A 15,783-nucleotide genomic window follows, 5' to 3' on the forward strand; every position below is an offset into this window, starting at 1 on the left:
CAGGCAGTCCAAGGAAAGAGGCACTCCACGCGACAGCGAGTGTAGACAAAGTCCTGAGGGGCGGGTCTCGCACGCAGGTCACCTCGCTGGGCGCAGGCTGGAGGCGCTGAGCCCACCTGCCCGCTGTCCAGGCGGCCGTCCCTTCGCGCCGCCAGCGTCTGCTGGTGGCAGTTACTCCGCCAGGACAGGACACCCCGGCGCGGGCGCTCCCGGCGGCGGTGGACGCGGTGGCCTCCTCCGCAGGCGCGGCCCCGCGGGCGGGCGGCTGTGCCTCAGGTGACGGCCGCTGGCTCTCGTGTCCTCGAGTCGGGACGGTACCACCGCCGTGCGGGCCACGGGCGGAGCCGAGGCCGACGGCGCCCCGCAGCAGACGCGGCCCGAGCCCGGGCCACTGCCCTGAGGCCCGCGGAGCGGCGGGTCGGCGCGACGCGGGGGCCGGCGCGGGTCCCGCCAAGTTGAGGCGCGCGCCCACGGAAGTCCCCACAGCCGGCGGCCCAGAGGCTCGCGACGGGACACGCGGGGCCCCGGCGGGGCGCGCGGCTGCGGACAGGTGGCGGGTCAGCCGCGGGGGTCGCAGGCGCCAGGGCGGTGCGGGCGGGCGCGGCGCGGGCGGAGGGGGCGCGGGGGGCGTGGCCGGCCGCAGCGGGGGCGTGGCCGGGGCCCCGGGGGCCGGGGGCGCGGCGCGGGCGGAGGGGGCGCGGGGGGCGTGGCCGGCTGCAGCGGGGGCGTGGCCGGGCCCCCGGGGGCTGGGGGCGCGGGAGCAGCGGCGGCGGCGCGGGGGCCGCGGGCCGGGGGCGGGGCGGCCGCGGGGGTCGCAGGCGCGAGGGCGGTGCGGGCGGGCGCGGGGCGGCGGCGGGGGCGCGGGGGGCGTGGCCGGCCGCAGCGGGGGCGTGGCCGGGGGCCCCGGGGGCCGGGGGCGCGGGAGCGGCGGCGGCGGCGCGGGGGCCGCGGGCCGGGGGCGGGGCGGCCGCGGGGGCGGGGCGGCGCCCCCTCCCCTCCCGCGGCGGCCGTGCGCGCCCCCGCGCGCGCGCCCGCCCGCCCGCGCCGCCGCCGCCGCCCCGCGCCGCCCGCCGCTTCCCGCCCTCCCCGCGGCGCGCCGGCCGCTTCCCCTCAGCCGCTCATGAATATTGAGCGGCCCCCGCGGTGTTTCCCGAGCTCCATTGCGGAGGCCCAGGCTCGCCATATTGTGCGGCGGCGCCGGCGGCCGCGGCGGCTGGGGCGCGATTCTCGCTGCGGCCGCGGCCCGCGGAGCCCGGGCGGGGGCGGGAGCCGGTGAGTCGCGGCGGCGGGCGGCGGCGGGCGGCGGGCGGCGGGGCCCGGGCGGCCGGGGCGGGGGGGACGGCGGCGCAGGACGGGCCGCAGCCGGGCGGCGATGGCGGGGAGGCGGCCTCTCATTGTTCGCGGCGCTGCGAGGCCGGGGGCGGGCCGGGCTCGCGGCCCCCCAGCGCCGAGGCGGCGGCGGCGGCGGCGGCGGGAGCGCGGGCTCCTCCCGGGCGCCGCGGCCGGGCCTGCTGCGGGCCCCGCGGCCGCCCCCGCCGGGCCGTGCCTGAGGGGCCGCCGCGGGCTGCGTCCCGGACGCCTGGGGTCTGGCGCGGCCGTGGGGCCGGGGGTGCGCCCGGGCAGGTGGGGCGGCGCGGGGCCCCCGGCGGGCCCGTCACGTGCGGGGGCCTCAGGCGCGCGAGCCGCCGTTGCATTACATAATGGCTCGGGTGCGTGGCGGTCAGCTGGGATGCTGGCTCGGTGGGTGGGGGATCGATCCGCCGTGCGTCCCCGTGACTGCTTAGTACTGAACACCGGAGGTGGCGTCGCGGCGTCCTCCTCGAGTGCGGGTGGCCCTCGGAGTTGTAAGGGACTTGGATGGCAGCCGCGGGACTCCGGGGTAGTCCCCTTTCCCCCCTGAACTCGCCGCCTGTCACGATCAACAGGTATCTGCGAGTGCCTCGGCTGCGTGGCGGGACAGCGCGTGGCTCTGTGGGCCTCCATTTTCCAGGGGCAGCACGGCAGACATGGCCCCTCACGTTTTCGAGGGAATTTTTGTGATTCCCCTCGGGTGCCCTCGTGGCATCCGCGAGCGAGGTGAATTGGAGTGGACGGAGAAGGACACGGGAAGTTGACGAAGGAAAGCCACCCTGTCAGGTGTTTGCCAGAGACGCTCCTGGCCCTCAAGTGACTGAGTTCAAGTTAGACTCACAAGCTGAAGGCAGGCCATGCACACGGCCAGAACGCTGGGCGTTCCGGTTCTCTCTGTCCGTGCGGGGCAGCTGCCAGGTTTGGACAGAAACGGACCCCAGGCCAGCACACGGCTTTGGGATTTCCTCTGTTATGGGCCTTCAGGTTGTGGAGTCGGGTGTAGCTCTTTAATCGGATTTACTCATGGTTTGTGTTTGCGTGACGCTGTTTTCCGAGTAGAGGTGATAGATGCCTAATCAATCATATATAACCACCACCGGTTTCAGGGACGGTCTCATTTGTACACCTTCACAATGAAGCGTAATTCCTTCCAGCAGAAGTGAGTTAACGTTAAAATGCACTTTATTAAATTATGGCAGTGTTTCTAGTATGACTTAAAGCACTTCATAGTTTTGCAATGACTCATTTATTAATTTCAGGAAAAACTAACAAAGTATCACAGTTTGCAGTTTTTACAAAAAAAAAACAGGAGGTAATGTACACTCTGGACACATACAGATCTGCAGTTGTTTTTAAAGTGTTTATTATGTGCTCTGTGCAAGACAGATATTGTCATCAGATACCGCTTGTTTAACTTCTGGATTTCTGTACTCAGAAGTCATACAGCGTCCTGGTAACTTAATGCCGCCTTTGTGTTTAACTGAGTGGGTATATTGGGGGCACAGTGATGTTTACTCTCAAGGTCTGGATGACGTGTCTGTTCTCCCACAGGCCTTCTCCTCCTTCTGCCTAACATGTCTGCTAGGTCTTCTGGTATTTCTTGGTGTGGGGATTACAGTTTGATTGATTGTAGATTTCCTAGAAGTGGTGATGGGACTCTTGGCATTTAAGTAGAGGGTAGCTGTGTGTGGTCATAGGCAGGAGCTCTACGATGAGTCCCTTACTGTGGTGGCAGGAGGTAGATCATAAACTCAGGCCACTATAAAGTCAGGGGCTCGTTGTCCAGTGTCGTACTGTGTGAGGAACTTCTGTGCAGCTCAGGCTGAGGGGTGTTAGCAAGTGAAGTGGGCTAGTGGCCCTGGGCGTGGGGTATGTCTTGTTGGATGCTGAGCAGATACAGGGATGACCAGAAACTTTGAGAAAGAATCTTACAGCTTAGATATGCCTTCTATTTCATGTCCAGAAGGAATTAACATGTTTGCTGCCTCCACGTGTCTGCCTTTATAATTTTGTAAAACAGGAACCAGTTTATGTGTATTAAGTACAACAGTGAAAAATTGTTTTTGAAATAAGCCTCAGATTGTCTAATGAGAGCATACCACTAAGTGAAAGAACAAGCTAAATGAAAAACCTCTAAGTGTTTTGGTCATTTGTTTTCAACAGATGTGTTGCTTATGGGCTCTCATGTGATAGAAATTTATTTTTGTGCTGTAGAGTTGTATTTTATGAAGAGATTAGATTTTAAAGTCAGTGTGTAAAATTGAAATCATAGGTACCAAGAATTATATTTGAAAATCCCTTAGGAAGGCAGAACGACGTGCCAGTAATTTCAGCTCTGCTTTAGTGGTGGAACAAATAGGTGTTTCTTTGGACACTAAACAGAAGAGTTGGCTTGCGTTTCGGGGCCATGTTAAATGACAGCAGAAGAAAAAGTCTTCAAATACAAGAACCACATTCTGCACGGTCTCTAGCCACACGGGGAGAAGCATGTGGGGCTGAGACTGATGAGGTACAGCTGCCCAGTGTTACCAGTCACATATCTCCAGGAGGTAGACGGGTGGGTGGGTGTGCTCTGACTGGCCTGCATTATTTCATTTCCTTTTTTCCCTTTCCGAAGCCAGATAGTTTAAATCACAGAAGTTGTACTCTTTATGCTGCAACTTAGAAGCAAATTTAGAGGATTTCAAGTTACCCTTTGTGAAACAAATTTTGTCTATAAAATAACTCCAAGTTTTGTTTACAAAGCAGCAAGATATGTCAGAGAACAGTAAGAGTCAGTGCATTTAGTACTGCTTTAGGGTCCAGATGAGAATGGGAACTTCAGTGGGACTTTGGGTGAAGGGGATTTAATGCAGGGAGCTGACTAGGGGAGTTTAGCAGGAAGGGAGCATTGCAGTAGGCAGATGCAAAGAGCTCAGTCGAGAGATGCATGGACCTAGTGCTGGACCTTCGATGAGGTCTGCATTGCTTAGCTGCGTGTGCGTGTGCAGGGTGTGAAAGATGGTTCTGGAAGTTACCTAAAGGAGCGCGAGGCTGGAATCAGTTGCTGCTGCCAGGTGCAGGGGCTGCAGTTGCTGCTAGCAGGAACTGGGAGTAAGTCCCCTCACTCTCCTTCTGTTTCCTAGTCTTCATTTACTTAGAGAAAGAGAATGAATCTTCCAACTGCTGGTTCACTCTCCAAATGCCTCCCGGAGCCAGGAGCTTCTCCCAGGTCTCCCACCTGGGTGTTGGCCCAAGCGCCCGAGTCTTCCACTGCTGCCCTCCCAGGCACACGAGCAGGGCGCTGGATGGGAAGTGGAGCAGCGAGACTCAAACTGGGGCCCATGTGAGATGCCGGCATTACCTATAGCACCGGCCCCCGTTTACTACTTTCATGGGCAAAAACTGACAGAGACTTGTCTGGCAAAGGAGTTGGTGGGGTTTGCACAGTGTTAGCTCCGGCCACAGAGCGTCAAGTCTAGAAGAGTGGTTTCAGAGTTGAGAGATGATGTGTAAATGACCTGCACGGAGAGTAGAGATTTAAACATAGTAATTTAAATAGGGAATCCTGTTCTTACATTGCCTTTCTAAAAACATCGATGTTCCACACATCCTGGGCTATGGATTAGGTGAAGAAAAATGAAGCAAGGTCTCTGTTCTCGAGGGATTTACAGGCCAGGAGGGTATGACAAATAACAGCAATGTGATAAATGCAGTAACTGATAAGTGATGTGTTTTGGGAATTTAAAGATGGGGTAATGAACTTGCCTCTTCTCTACTTAGTCAAACTTAATGACTGCTGTTTTTATCTCATGTCCTGATCAAATCCATCTTTATTCTTTCTGACTGCTCTATTCAGCTCCAACTCCTGTCAAAGCTGTTTCTCTGAGATGTTTTGATTTTGTCACATCAGAGTCATTATTAAGCATTTTCTGTGTTTTCTCATTTAGATTATAAACACCATCACATTCTCTATACTTTTAGTCTAGCCTAGTACTGTGCATATAGATTTTATTTTATTTTTTTAAGGATTTATTTATTTATTTGAAAGGCAAAGTTACAGAGAGGCAGAGAGAGAGAGGCCTTCCATGTGCTGGTTCACTCCTCAAATGGCCGCAGTGGATGAAGCAGGGCCAATCTGAAGCCAGTAGCCAGGAGCCTCCCCCGGGTCTCCCATGCGGGTACGGGGGCCCAAGGACTTTTGGGCCATCTTCCATCACTTTCCCAAGCCACAGCAGAGAGCTGGATCAGAAGTGGAGCAGCCAGGACTTGAACTGGTGCCCGTATGGGATGCTGGAACTGCAAGCAGTGGCTTTGCCTGCTCTGCCATGGTGCCGGCCCCACACATAGATTTTCAAGAAATATTTGTGTTTGCAGTAGAAAATGGTGATAAAATTTTAATCATTAATTTTGTAGATATTGTCTTCTTTTTCCAAGATCATTAGAAAAAAGTTTGGGTAAAGTGTTACTGATTTTATAGATAAGAGAATTGAAAGGGTAAAATAATCAATCAGTTTGACCTGTATAGTACCAATAAATGATCTGTAAGTGAGACTTCGAGTTTTATATTCTGGAACCAACTATTTTCACATGAATTCTTTTGGTGGCTAAATAAAATCCTTGCCTACCTCTTTTATTTTTTATAATCTAATGCTTTAAAATTTCACAGTGATTTCTGAGTGGAAGGGAGACAGGTCCCTCATTTTCTTTTTTCTTTTCTTTTCTTTCTTTTTTTTTTTTTTTTTTTTTTTTTTTTTTTTTTTTTTTTTTTTTTGACAGGCAGAGTGGACAGTGAGAGAGAGAGACAGAGAGAAAGGTCTTCCTTTGCCGTTGGTTCACCCTCCAATGGCCGCCGTGGCCGGCGCGCTGTGGCCGGCGTACCGCGCTGATCCAATGGCAGGAGCCAGGAGCCAGGTGCTTTTCCTGGTCTCCCATGGGGTGCAGGGCCCAAGCACCTGGGCCATCCTCCACTGTACTCCCTGGCCACAGCAGAGAGCTGGCCTGGAAGAGGGGCAACCGGGACAGAATCCTGCGCCCCGACCGGGACTAGAACCCGGTGTGCCGGCGCCGCTAGGCGGAGGATTAGCCTAGTGAGCCGCGGCGCCGGCCCCTTTTTTCTTTTCTTTTTCTTTTAGGATTTTATTTATCTATTTGAGAAGTAGAGTTACAGGCACTGAGAGGGAGAAACAGAGAAACAGATGGGGAGTAATGGCTGAGCTGTGCCAGTCCGAAAGCCGGGAGCCAGGTGCTTCTTCCCGGTCTCCCACATGGGTGCAGGGGCCCAAGGACTTGGGCCATCTTCTTTTGCTTTCCCAGGTCATAGCAAAGAGCTGGATTGTAAGAGGGGCATCCGGAACTAGAACTGGTGCCCATATGGGATGCTGGCGCTGCAGGCGGAGGATTAACCTACTGTGCCATGGGGCCGGCTCCAGGTCCCTCATTTTTTTTTTTTTTTTGACAGGCAGAGTGGACAGTGAGAGAGAGACAGAGAGAAAGGTCTTCCTTTTCCGTTGGTTCACCCCTCAATGGCTGCTGTGGCTGGCGCGCGCGCTGCACTGATCCAAAGCCAGGAGCTTCTCCTGGTCTCCCATGCGGGTGCAGGACCCAAGCACTTGGGCCATCCTCCACTGCACTCCCGGGCCACAGCAGAGAGCTGGCCTGGAAGAGGGGCAACCGGGACAGAAATGGTGCGCCGACTCGGACTACACGGCAGGTGGAAGATAGTGCCAGCCCAGGTCCCTCATTTTCTTTCTTTTTTTTTGGGGGGGACAGGCAGAGTGGACAGTGAGAGAGACAGAGAGAAAGGTCTTCCTTTGCCGTTTGTTCACCCTCCAATGGCCACCGTGGCCAGCGCACTGCGGCCTGTGCACCGCGCTGATCTGATGGCAGGAGCCAGGTGCTTCTCCTGGTCTTCCATGGGGTGCAGGGCCCAAGGACTTGGGCCATCCTCCACTGTACTCCCTGGCCACAGCAGAGAGCTGGCCTGGAAGAGGGGCAACCGGGGCAGAATCCGGCGCCCCGACCGGGACTAGAACCCGGTGTGCCGGCACCGCAAGGTGGAGGATTAGCCTATTGAGCCGCGGTGCCGGCCTTCATTTTCTAACAATAAAACAGCATCCTGCAGTTTCTTTGTATAGTGCTCTTTTCAGGTGTCCACTTTGTATCTGTTTCCCCCTCCCTGTGTAGCTTATTGCTACCTGTAGTAGTGGTCCTGAGGGGTTGACATTGCAGCGTTGTACTCTGCTTCAGAGGACTGTTCTGCACCAAGCGTGCTGCTTTAATTTCAGACCAACTAATTCTTCACTTTTTGAGAGATGTCTGCCCCTGTGCTAGTAATTGCATTAAACCCTCACTGTTTACACTATTCGCTGTACAGAGTCTCATTCAGCCTGGGATGCCTGTTTTGGAGCCCAGCCAAATGTGTTATAGAAGGTGTTACTGTATTACAGAGGGGTAGTGTTGGCTTTACCAGAAGGAGCTGTAGAATTTAAGGCAGGAGACTAGGTTTCTAGGTCTGGTTCTACCACAAGCAAGATTCTTCACCTTTTTTCGAGGGTTCTTTTTATTTTTTTAAATCACCATCACTGACCTTATACATTTCTTTTTTTGGGTAAAGACCTAAAAGGTAACACATATAAGGGGTGAATGTGAAGAGAGAAAAAGATCGTTTGGTCACTTTGAATTCCCATATTTAAAGGAAAGTTGTTAGATTGGAAACAAGGTTGTGGGAGGAGTTGTGGAAATCTGTTTTTTGTTTTTTTTTTTTTTTAGATTTATTTATTTGGAAATCAGAGTTACAGAGAGGGTGAGGCAGAGACCAGAGAGACAGAGAGAGACTGAAATTAAGATTGACTGATCGGTCTTCCATCGCTGGTTCACTTCCCAAATGGCTACAGCAGCCAGGGCTGGGCCAGGCTGAAGCCAGGAGCCAAGAGCTTCATCTGGGTCTCACATGTGGGTGCAGGGGTGCAGGACTTGTGCTATCTTCTGCTGTCCCAGGCATATTAGCGGGGAGCTGGGTTGGAAGCTGAGTAGCCGGAACTTGAACTGGCGCCCGTATGGGGGTGCTGGTGCCGCAGGTGGCAGGTTTACCCATTACACCACAGTGCTGGCCCTGTGGAAATATTACCAAATACCAAATTTTCACAAGTCTGATAGTGTTCCTCCCCTTATCCTGGTGATAAATATCTTGTTTATATCCTGAGTTGATACCCTGCATTTTCTTTTTGCATGTAGGAACAAAACCCTCACTTCGTGGCTTATAGAAATGACCAGGGCCTGAGGGAGTAATGAAAACACAGATGTTGCTTTTTTGCCTGGAAATTACTATTGTAGTTTGTTTTATTTGAGAGTTATCTGTTTCAGGAGGCTTTATTTCCTAAGTTTTTTTTTTTTTTTTTTTGAAAGGCAGAGTTAAAGAGAAAGGGAGAGAGACAGACGGAGGTCTTCCATCCATTGGTTCTTTCCCCAGATGGATGGAGGAGCTGCAGCTGGACCAGGCATTTCAGCCACTCCCGTGTGGGTGCAGGGCCCAAGCACTTTGCGCCATTCTCCACTGCTTTCCCAGGAGTTTTAGCAGGGAGCTGGATTGCAAGTGGAGCACCCGGGACTCAAACCAGCGCTGATAATGGGATGCTGGCATCGCAGGCTCTGGCTTAATCCACTGCACAAAAAGTCTGTCCAAGTCTCTACTTTTAGTAACATGCCCAGCAAGGTTGAACATGTTGCCTGTTTAGTTTTAGTATTATCCTTGATCTTAACATTTTTAGTTAGCATATTTGTGACGAGAACAGAGCTCTTCAAAGGAGTGGAGTGGAAAGGTGCTTTTTATGGCTATGAGATTCTGTCTCTTAGGAACAACATTTCCTCATGTGGCTGTAAAGTAACAAAAATGTTTTGCTAAAGGCTCTCAGATGTTTCCAATTTAGTACTGCCTAAAATATTAAGACTAAATTTCTCTGTTCTTAATATTATAATTATTATAGTTTTGTTGAAATACAAGTCTCGGGCCGGTGCTGTGGCGCAGCGGGTTAACGCCCTGGCCTGGAGCGCCAGCATCCCATATGGGCACCGGTTCGAGACCCAGCTACTCTACTTCTGATCCAGCTCTCTGCTGTGGCCAGGGAAAGTAGTAGATGGCCCAAGTGCTTGGGCCCCTGCACCCACGTGGGAGACCCGGAAGAAGCTCCGGGCACCTGGCTTCAGATTGGTGCAGCCAATTTGGGAGTGAACCAATGGATTGAAGACTTCTCTTTTTTTTTTTTTTTTTTTTTTTTGACAGGCAGAGTGGACAGTGAGAGAGAGAGACAGAGAGAGAAAGGTCTTCCTTTGCCGTTGGTTCACCCTCCAATGGCCGCCGCTGCAGCCGGCGCACCGCGCTGATCTGATGGCAGGAGCCAGGATCCAGGTGCTTTTCCTGGTCTCCCATGGGGTGCAGGGCCCAAGCACCTGGGCCATCCTCCACTGCACTCCCTGGCCATAGCAGAGAGCTGGCCTGGAAGAGGGGCAACCGGGACAGAATCCGGCGCCCAGACCGGGACTAGAACCCGGTGTGCCGGCGCCGCAAGGTGGAGGATTAGCCTATTGAGCCACGGCGCCGGCTGAAGACTTCTCTTTCTGTGTGTAACTCTGACTTTCAAGTAAATAAATAAATCTTTTTTCTTTTTTTTTTTTTTTTTAAAGAAATGCAAGTCTCATTTTCCAGTTTGGGTTAGCCAATGATAACTTATTAGTCTAGCCTCTAGAAATTTTTCTTTTTCCTGGAAATCTCCATTGCCTTTAAAAATCTAATATTAGTTATATAAAAGTATAGATAATGTTATCAAAATCAGTTTAATTTGTTCTGAAACCTTTTGGGTATTCTGTTGGTTTAATTGGTTTAGGAAAATTAAGACAATTGGTGTGCTTGTGAGAAAAAATTTAAAGGGCTAATTATCCACCATTCATCAATGGATTGATTTTAGTTAATTTCAATGTTTAATATGCTGTATAGTACCTTCAGGAGTAGTCTAAGAGCTACGAATGGGGGAGTCTATATTAAGCAAATTGTCTTTTAATAATTTTCAGTAGCTTTATTTTTTTATTTATTTATTTTTTTGACAGGCAGAGTGGACAGTGAGAGAGAGAGAGAGACAGAGAGAAAGGTCTTCCTTTGCCATTGGTTCACCCCCCAATAGCTGCTGCGGCTAGTGCGCTGTGGCCAGCGCACCGCGCTGATCTGAAGGCAGGAGCCAGGTGCTTCTCCTGGTCTCCCATGTGGGTGCAGAGCCTAAGGACTTGGGCCATCCTCCACTGTACTCCCGGGCCACAGCAGAGAGCTGGACTGGAAGAGGGGCAACTAGGACAGAATCCAGCGCCCTGACTGGGACTAGAACCGGTGTGCCGGTGAGCAGGCGGAAGATTAGCCTATTGAGCCGCGGCGCTGGCCCTAATGGACTTTAAAACATGCGTTTTTTTTTTTTTTTTACTAATGTTTGACATTCTTTTCACAGCATAGATTTTTTTATGCTATCACCTAAATCCTGCTCACTTTATAAAGACATTTCGACCCTTTTTTTTTTTTTTAAGATTTATGTATTTGAAAGAGTTACACAGAGAGAGGAGATGCAGAGAGAGAGAGGTCTTGCATTTGATAGTTCACTCCCCAACTGGCCGAAATGGCCAGAGCTACACCGATGCGAAGCCAGGAGCCTCGAGCCTCGAGCCTCCTCCAGGTCTCCCACGTGGGTGCAGGGGCCCAAGGACTTGGGCCGTCCTCTTCCTCTACTGCTTTCCCAGGCCATAGCAGAGAGCTGGATCGGAAGTGGAGCATCTGGGTCTTGAACTGGCGCCCATTTGGGATGCCGGTGCTTGAGGCCAGGGCGTTAACCCGCTGTGCCACAGCACCGGCACCCCCCTTTTTTTAAGGTTTATCTTGAAAGTCAGAGGGAGAGACAGAGAGAAAGATCTTCCATCTGTTGGTTCACTCTCCAGATGGCTGCAATACCAGAGCTGGGCCGGGTTGAAGCCAGGAGCTTCGACTGGGTCTCCCTCGTGGTTGGCAAGGGCCTGAACACCTGGACCATCTTCTACTGCTTTTCAAAGTCACTAGCAGGGAGCTGGATTGAAAGTGGAGCAGCTGGCACACAAGCTGGCGCCTGTATGCGATGCTGCTGGCATTGTAGGCAGTGGCTTTACCTGCTAGGCCACACTGCCTGTCCCCAAGACATTAGTTGATTTCCAATATTTATAAACTGTCCTAAATTTTTACTGCTTTTGTGAACTTAAATATTATGCTAATTTTTAGATTCAACTTTAGGTTTGAATTTTAGCTGTATTGGACTTTTCTATCTTTAAAGAGTATGTTGGTTTTTCATGCTTTCTCTTCCAAATACTTGGCTTTCTTTTAGCCTTTGAAACTTCTAGAGCTACTTCTGCCAATATTATTCTGATGCAAGTTGCAGAACTTGGGAGACAGGAAAGCCAGAAGAAAAAGTGATTAAATTGGTTTGCCTTTTGGAATTGTTCCAAGAACCTAAAGTGAGAATTAAGGTCTCTTGAATCTCAGTCTGCCTACCACAGTTCCTCAGAGCTGTTTTTCTCCTTTGCTACAAAGCAGAGTCTACCCTATGTGACAAAGGCACACCAAAAACTTGTTTTCCACTCCTCTGTTCTTGGGTGTGCTGTCTTCAAATGGTTTTTTCAAAAATTGTGCTTAGGGTAATAATAGGAGTTGAGAGACAAAGAGGTGAAAAACGCCACAGATCTCTCTAGCAGCTCTGCGTTTCCTTTTAGAACGTAATTTTTACATTATTCTAGTTGTGGCACACTTGCAACTTTAGAGTATTTCTTATCACTCTCCCTTGTAAGTATTCCTAGTCATTGCAAGTGGTGTTGATGATTGTTACTTTTAATGACTGACAAAATTTCCAAGTTGTACTGAACATCTCCGTGTTAATGGTGTTATTACTATGATAGTAATCATAATGGTATGAGAGGCCTTCAGGAAGTTCCTGCGAATGATATAAGGAAAAACCATGCATGGTTTTCAAATTTCTTGTTCCAAAATAAACTTATCTTTTATTTCCACTTTTCCGTGGACTTTATGAGTACCCGTATGTGTTGGGAATAATGAAGAGCAGCCCCTGGTGTCAGACCTGCATTTAATTCTTGTGTCTGACATGTACTGTGATACCATTAAGCAGCTTGCTTGCTTGGTTTCTTAGTGATCGTTTGGCTCAGTCTCATTCTGAGATAAATATCTTACTCCCTATTTATTAATTTTATTTATGAAGTGAGGGCAGTAACACTGTTTACTTATGGAGTTAGAATTAAACAAGATTTCATACAAAGTGGTAAGCTACTCTATGAACATTACTTATTGTTTTAAAGATTTATTTATTTGAGAGGTAGAGTTATAGACAGTGAGAGGGAGAGACACAGAGAGAGTTCTTCCTTCTGTTGGTTCACTCCCCAAATGGCTGCAACTGCTGGAGCTGTGCTGATCCGAAGCCAGGAGCCAGGTACTTATCCTGGTCTCCCATGGGGTGCAGGGCCCAAGGACCTGCGTCATCCTCCACTGCACTCCCGGGCCACAGCAGAAAGCTGGACTGGAAGAGGAACAACCGGGACAGAATCTGGTGTGCCGGCGCCGCAGGCGGAAGATTAGCCTAGTAAGCCGTGGCGCCGGCCAAATTTGACTTTTCTGCAGATTATGCCCGTCTCAGAGAGCTAGAACCTGTGAGTCTGTTTTTGGCCTTGCGGAGGTGTTGCTGTGACTTCACACATCATTACTTGCTGCAGCTCACTCCAGCACGTGGGCATGCATTTCTTATTCCAGGAAAGGATAACAACCTTGGTAAATGATTTTCCAGTTACAGACTTCTGGGTAGGCATTTGTGCAGTAGCTAATATGCACTTGGGATGCCTGCATCTCATATGGGCATATCCGAGTTCCAGACTTGGTTCAGCTCCGTATTCCAGCTTCCTGCTAGTGTGCACCCCGAGAGGCAGTGGAATTCCTGCAGTTCTTGTCTTCTGCCTGGCCCCGCTGGCTGTTGCAGGTATTTGGGGAGTGAACCGATCGGTAGAAGTTCTCTCTGTCTTCCTCTCTTTCTGCTCCCCTCTCCCAAAAGAAAAAGAAAAATTGTTGACTTTGTTCTGACATATGGGGCCCTGCAATATGTGTAATAGACTTCTCTATGCAAATAGATTGAATTTTCATAATAAGAGGCAGAAAAGGGGTCGGCATTGTAGCTCAGTGGGTTAACACCCTGGCGCCGTTAAGCGCCTGCATCCCATATAGGTGCTGGTTCTAGTCCTGGCTGCTCCTCTTCCCATCCAGCTCTCTGCTATGGCCTGGGATAGCAGTAGAAGATGGCTCAAGTCCTTGGGCCCTTGCACCCGCGTGGGATACCTGGAAGAAGCTCCTGGCCCCTGGCTTCAGTTTGGCGCAGCTCTGGCTGTTGCAGCCATTTGGGGAGTGAACCAGCGGATGGAAGACCGACCTCTCTGTAACTCTCTCTCTCAAAAAAAAAAAAAAAAAAAAAAAAAAAAAAAAAAAGTAAAACCCAAACTGGCAGATGAGAACTAGGAGGTAAAGTACTGGTGTGAATAAGTCTTGTCAGAGGGACAGAAAATTAAGAATGAGGAAACTGTGGGCTGGTGTTTTGTCATAGCAGCAGGTCAAGCCACTGCCTATGACACTGGCATCCCCTAAGTGTTCGAGCCCTTGCTGCCAGGAGCTCCTGGCTCCTGCCATCAGTATGGCCATCTGGGGAGTAAACCTTTGAATGGAAGATCTTTCCACCTGTCTCTCCCTTTTTCTTTGTACCACTGACTTTCAAATAAATAATCTTAAAAAAATTAGGAAACGAAAATTGAAGATTCTGACCAAATTGGACAAAAATATAAAAATAACAAAGGAGCAAAGCCCCTCCCAAAACACAGTTGCATGGCTTCTGGCACCTAGGTATCAATTCAAAGGAACATCTATAGATGGCTCATTCTTTCAAATGTGAGTATGCATGGATTTCAAATTTTTTTGGTACCAAAATGGACTTTTAATTCCCTTTTCCATAAGCTTTTTGAAGTGTCCTAAGACATATGCCATCAAGGCAGAGGGACTTGGGGGAAGTATGGGATTAACTATTCTTTAGAGAAGGGAAAAGGAAAGTAGAAAGCCTTGGCTCTGACTTAGATAACTGGATGTTTGAATTTCGTATGCAATATGCCTCTTTGAATTTAGAAAGAAAAAAGTTGGAGGAAACAGCTGGTTGTGGTTAGTTGAAGTATTCAAGTTGAAAGAAGTGGTTAAACAGAGTATCTTAGATTAAGAGAACAAGGCTGTCTTTGGACCAGGTACTGTCAAGAACATTTAAGCAAGCTTTGATCCACAAAATATTAGAATTACGAGGGCTCTAGAGGCTGCTCAACATAAAGCCTTAAGTTTACGAGGGAAGAAACAGGATCCCCAGCTGCAGTATCTAGCCTTAGTTCACCCGAGAACTTAGAAGTAAGACTTTATCATTTAAAGTATTTGTACACAATTTGTGGTTTCTCCTTTTGCAACCTATATTGCTGTCATCAAATTGTCTCCACCTAGTGGCAGCAGATGTTTCCCAAGACAGTACAACAAGGGAGACAACTGTTAGGGAAAACTTTAGTTTTTTTATTTTTTAAAAGATTTATTTGGAAGGTAGTATTAGAGAATGAGGGGAGAGACGAAGATCGTCCACCTGGTGGTTCACTTCCCAAATGGCTGCAACAGCTGGGAGCCTGGAACTCTGCTTCTCCCAAGTGGGTGCAGGGGCCCAGGGACTTGGACCATATGCTGCTGCTTTCCCAGGCACCTGAGCAGGGAGTTGGGTCAGAAGTGGAACAGATGGAACTTAAACTGGGCTGTACATGCCACGGCTCAATGTGCTGCACCAAAATACCGGCCCCAGGGGAATTTTGTTAACTGCTTCTGGGGAAGAAGGCCAGCATAGGGACAGTTGTATTGCTGTTGCAAAGGGAACTTCGGCAGCAGTGTGCCTGGTGCTGACTTTTTTATTTGTTTGTTTAAAGATTTATTTGTTTGAAAGAATTAGAGAGAGGTTTTCTATCTGCTGATTCACTCTCCAAGTGGCTGCAACAGGCAGGACTGGGCCAGGCTGAAGCCAGGAACCTCAAACTCCATCCCAGTCTCCCACATGGGTGGCAGGGGCCCAAGTATTTGGGACGTCATCATCTACTTTCCCAGGAGCTGGGTTGGAAGTGGAGCAGCTGGGACTAAGGTTGTGCTCATGTGGGATGCTGGGTTCGCTGGAGGCTTAACCTGCTGTGCTACAATGTTGGCTCCAAATGCTGACTTTCATATTTTATAACTTTTAAGAAATTCGTATACTCTGTGTACCTAAATTAGGTGGTTATTTGTTGTTAACAATATAGGAAGTTAGAGTATTTAAAGAGCTTTCTTGTGTGTGTGTACATTCA

General features: G+C 50.4%; 1 protein-coding gene across 4 annotated transcripts in view; it reads left to right on the top strand.

The window, feature by feature from the left end:
• Positions 1–202: 202 nt before the first annotated feature.
• The window catches only part of RNF2 (ring finger protein 2), a 45,002-nt gene continuing 29,421 nt past the window's right edge, over positions 203–15,783 (top strand). The window contains exon 1 of one of the 4 annotated variants that reach the window (XM_070055055.1): positions 203–276. The gene's annotated coding sequence lies outside the window, so the exon portion shown is untranslated. Of the gene's footprint in view, positions 277–1,084; positions 1,273–1,772; positions 1,926–15,783 lie in introns of those variants that run through there. The other 3 variants (XM_051821049.2, XM_002722443.5, XM_008249917.4) reach the window with 3 other exon arrangements.

Source organism: Oryctolagus cuniculus, chromosome 13 (assembly GCF_964237555.1).
Source record: "Oryctolagus cuniculus chromosome 13, mOryCun1.1, whole genome shotgun sequence".
Lineage (NCBI taxonomy): Eukaryota > Metazoa > Chordata > Mammalia > Lagomorpha > Leporidae > Oryctolagus > Oryctolagus cuniculus.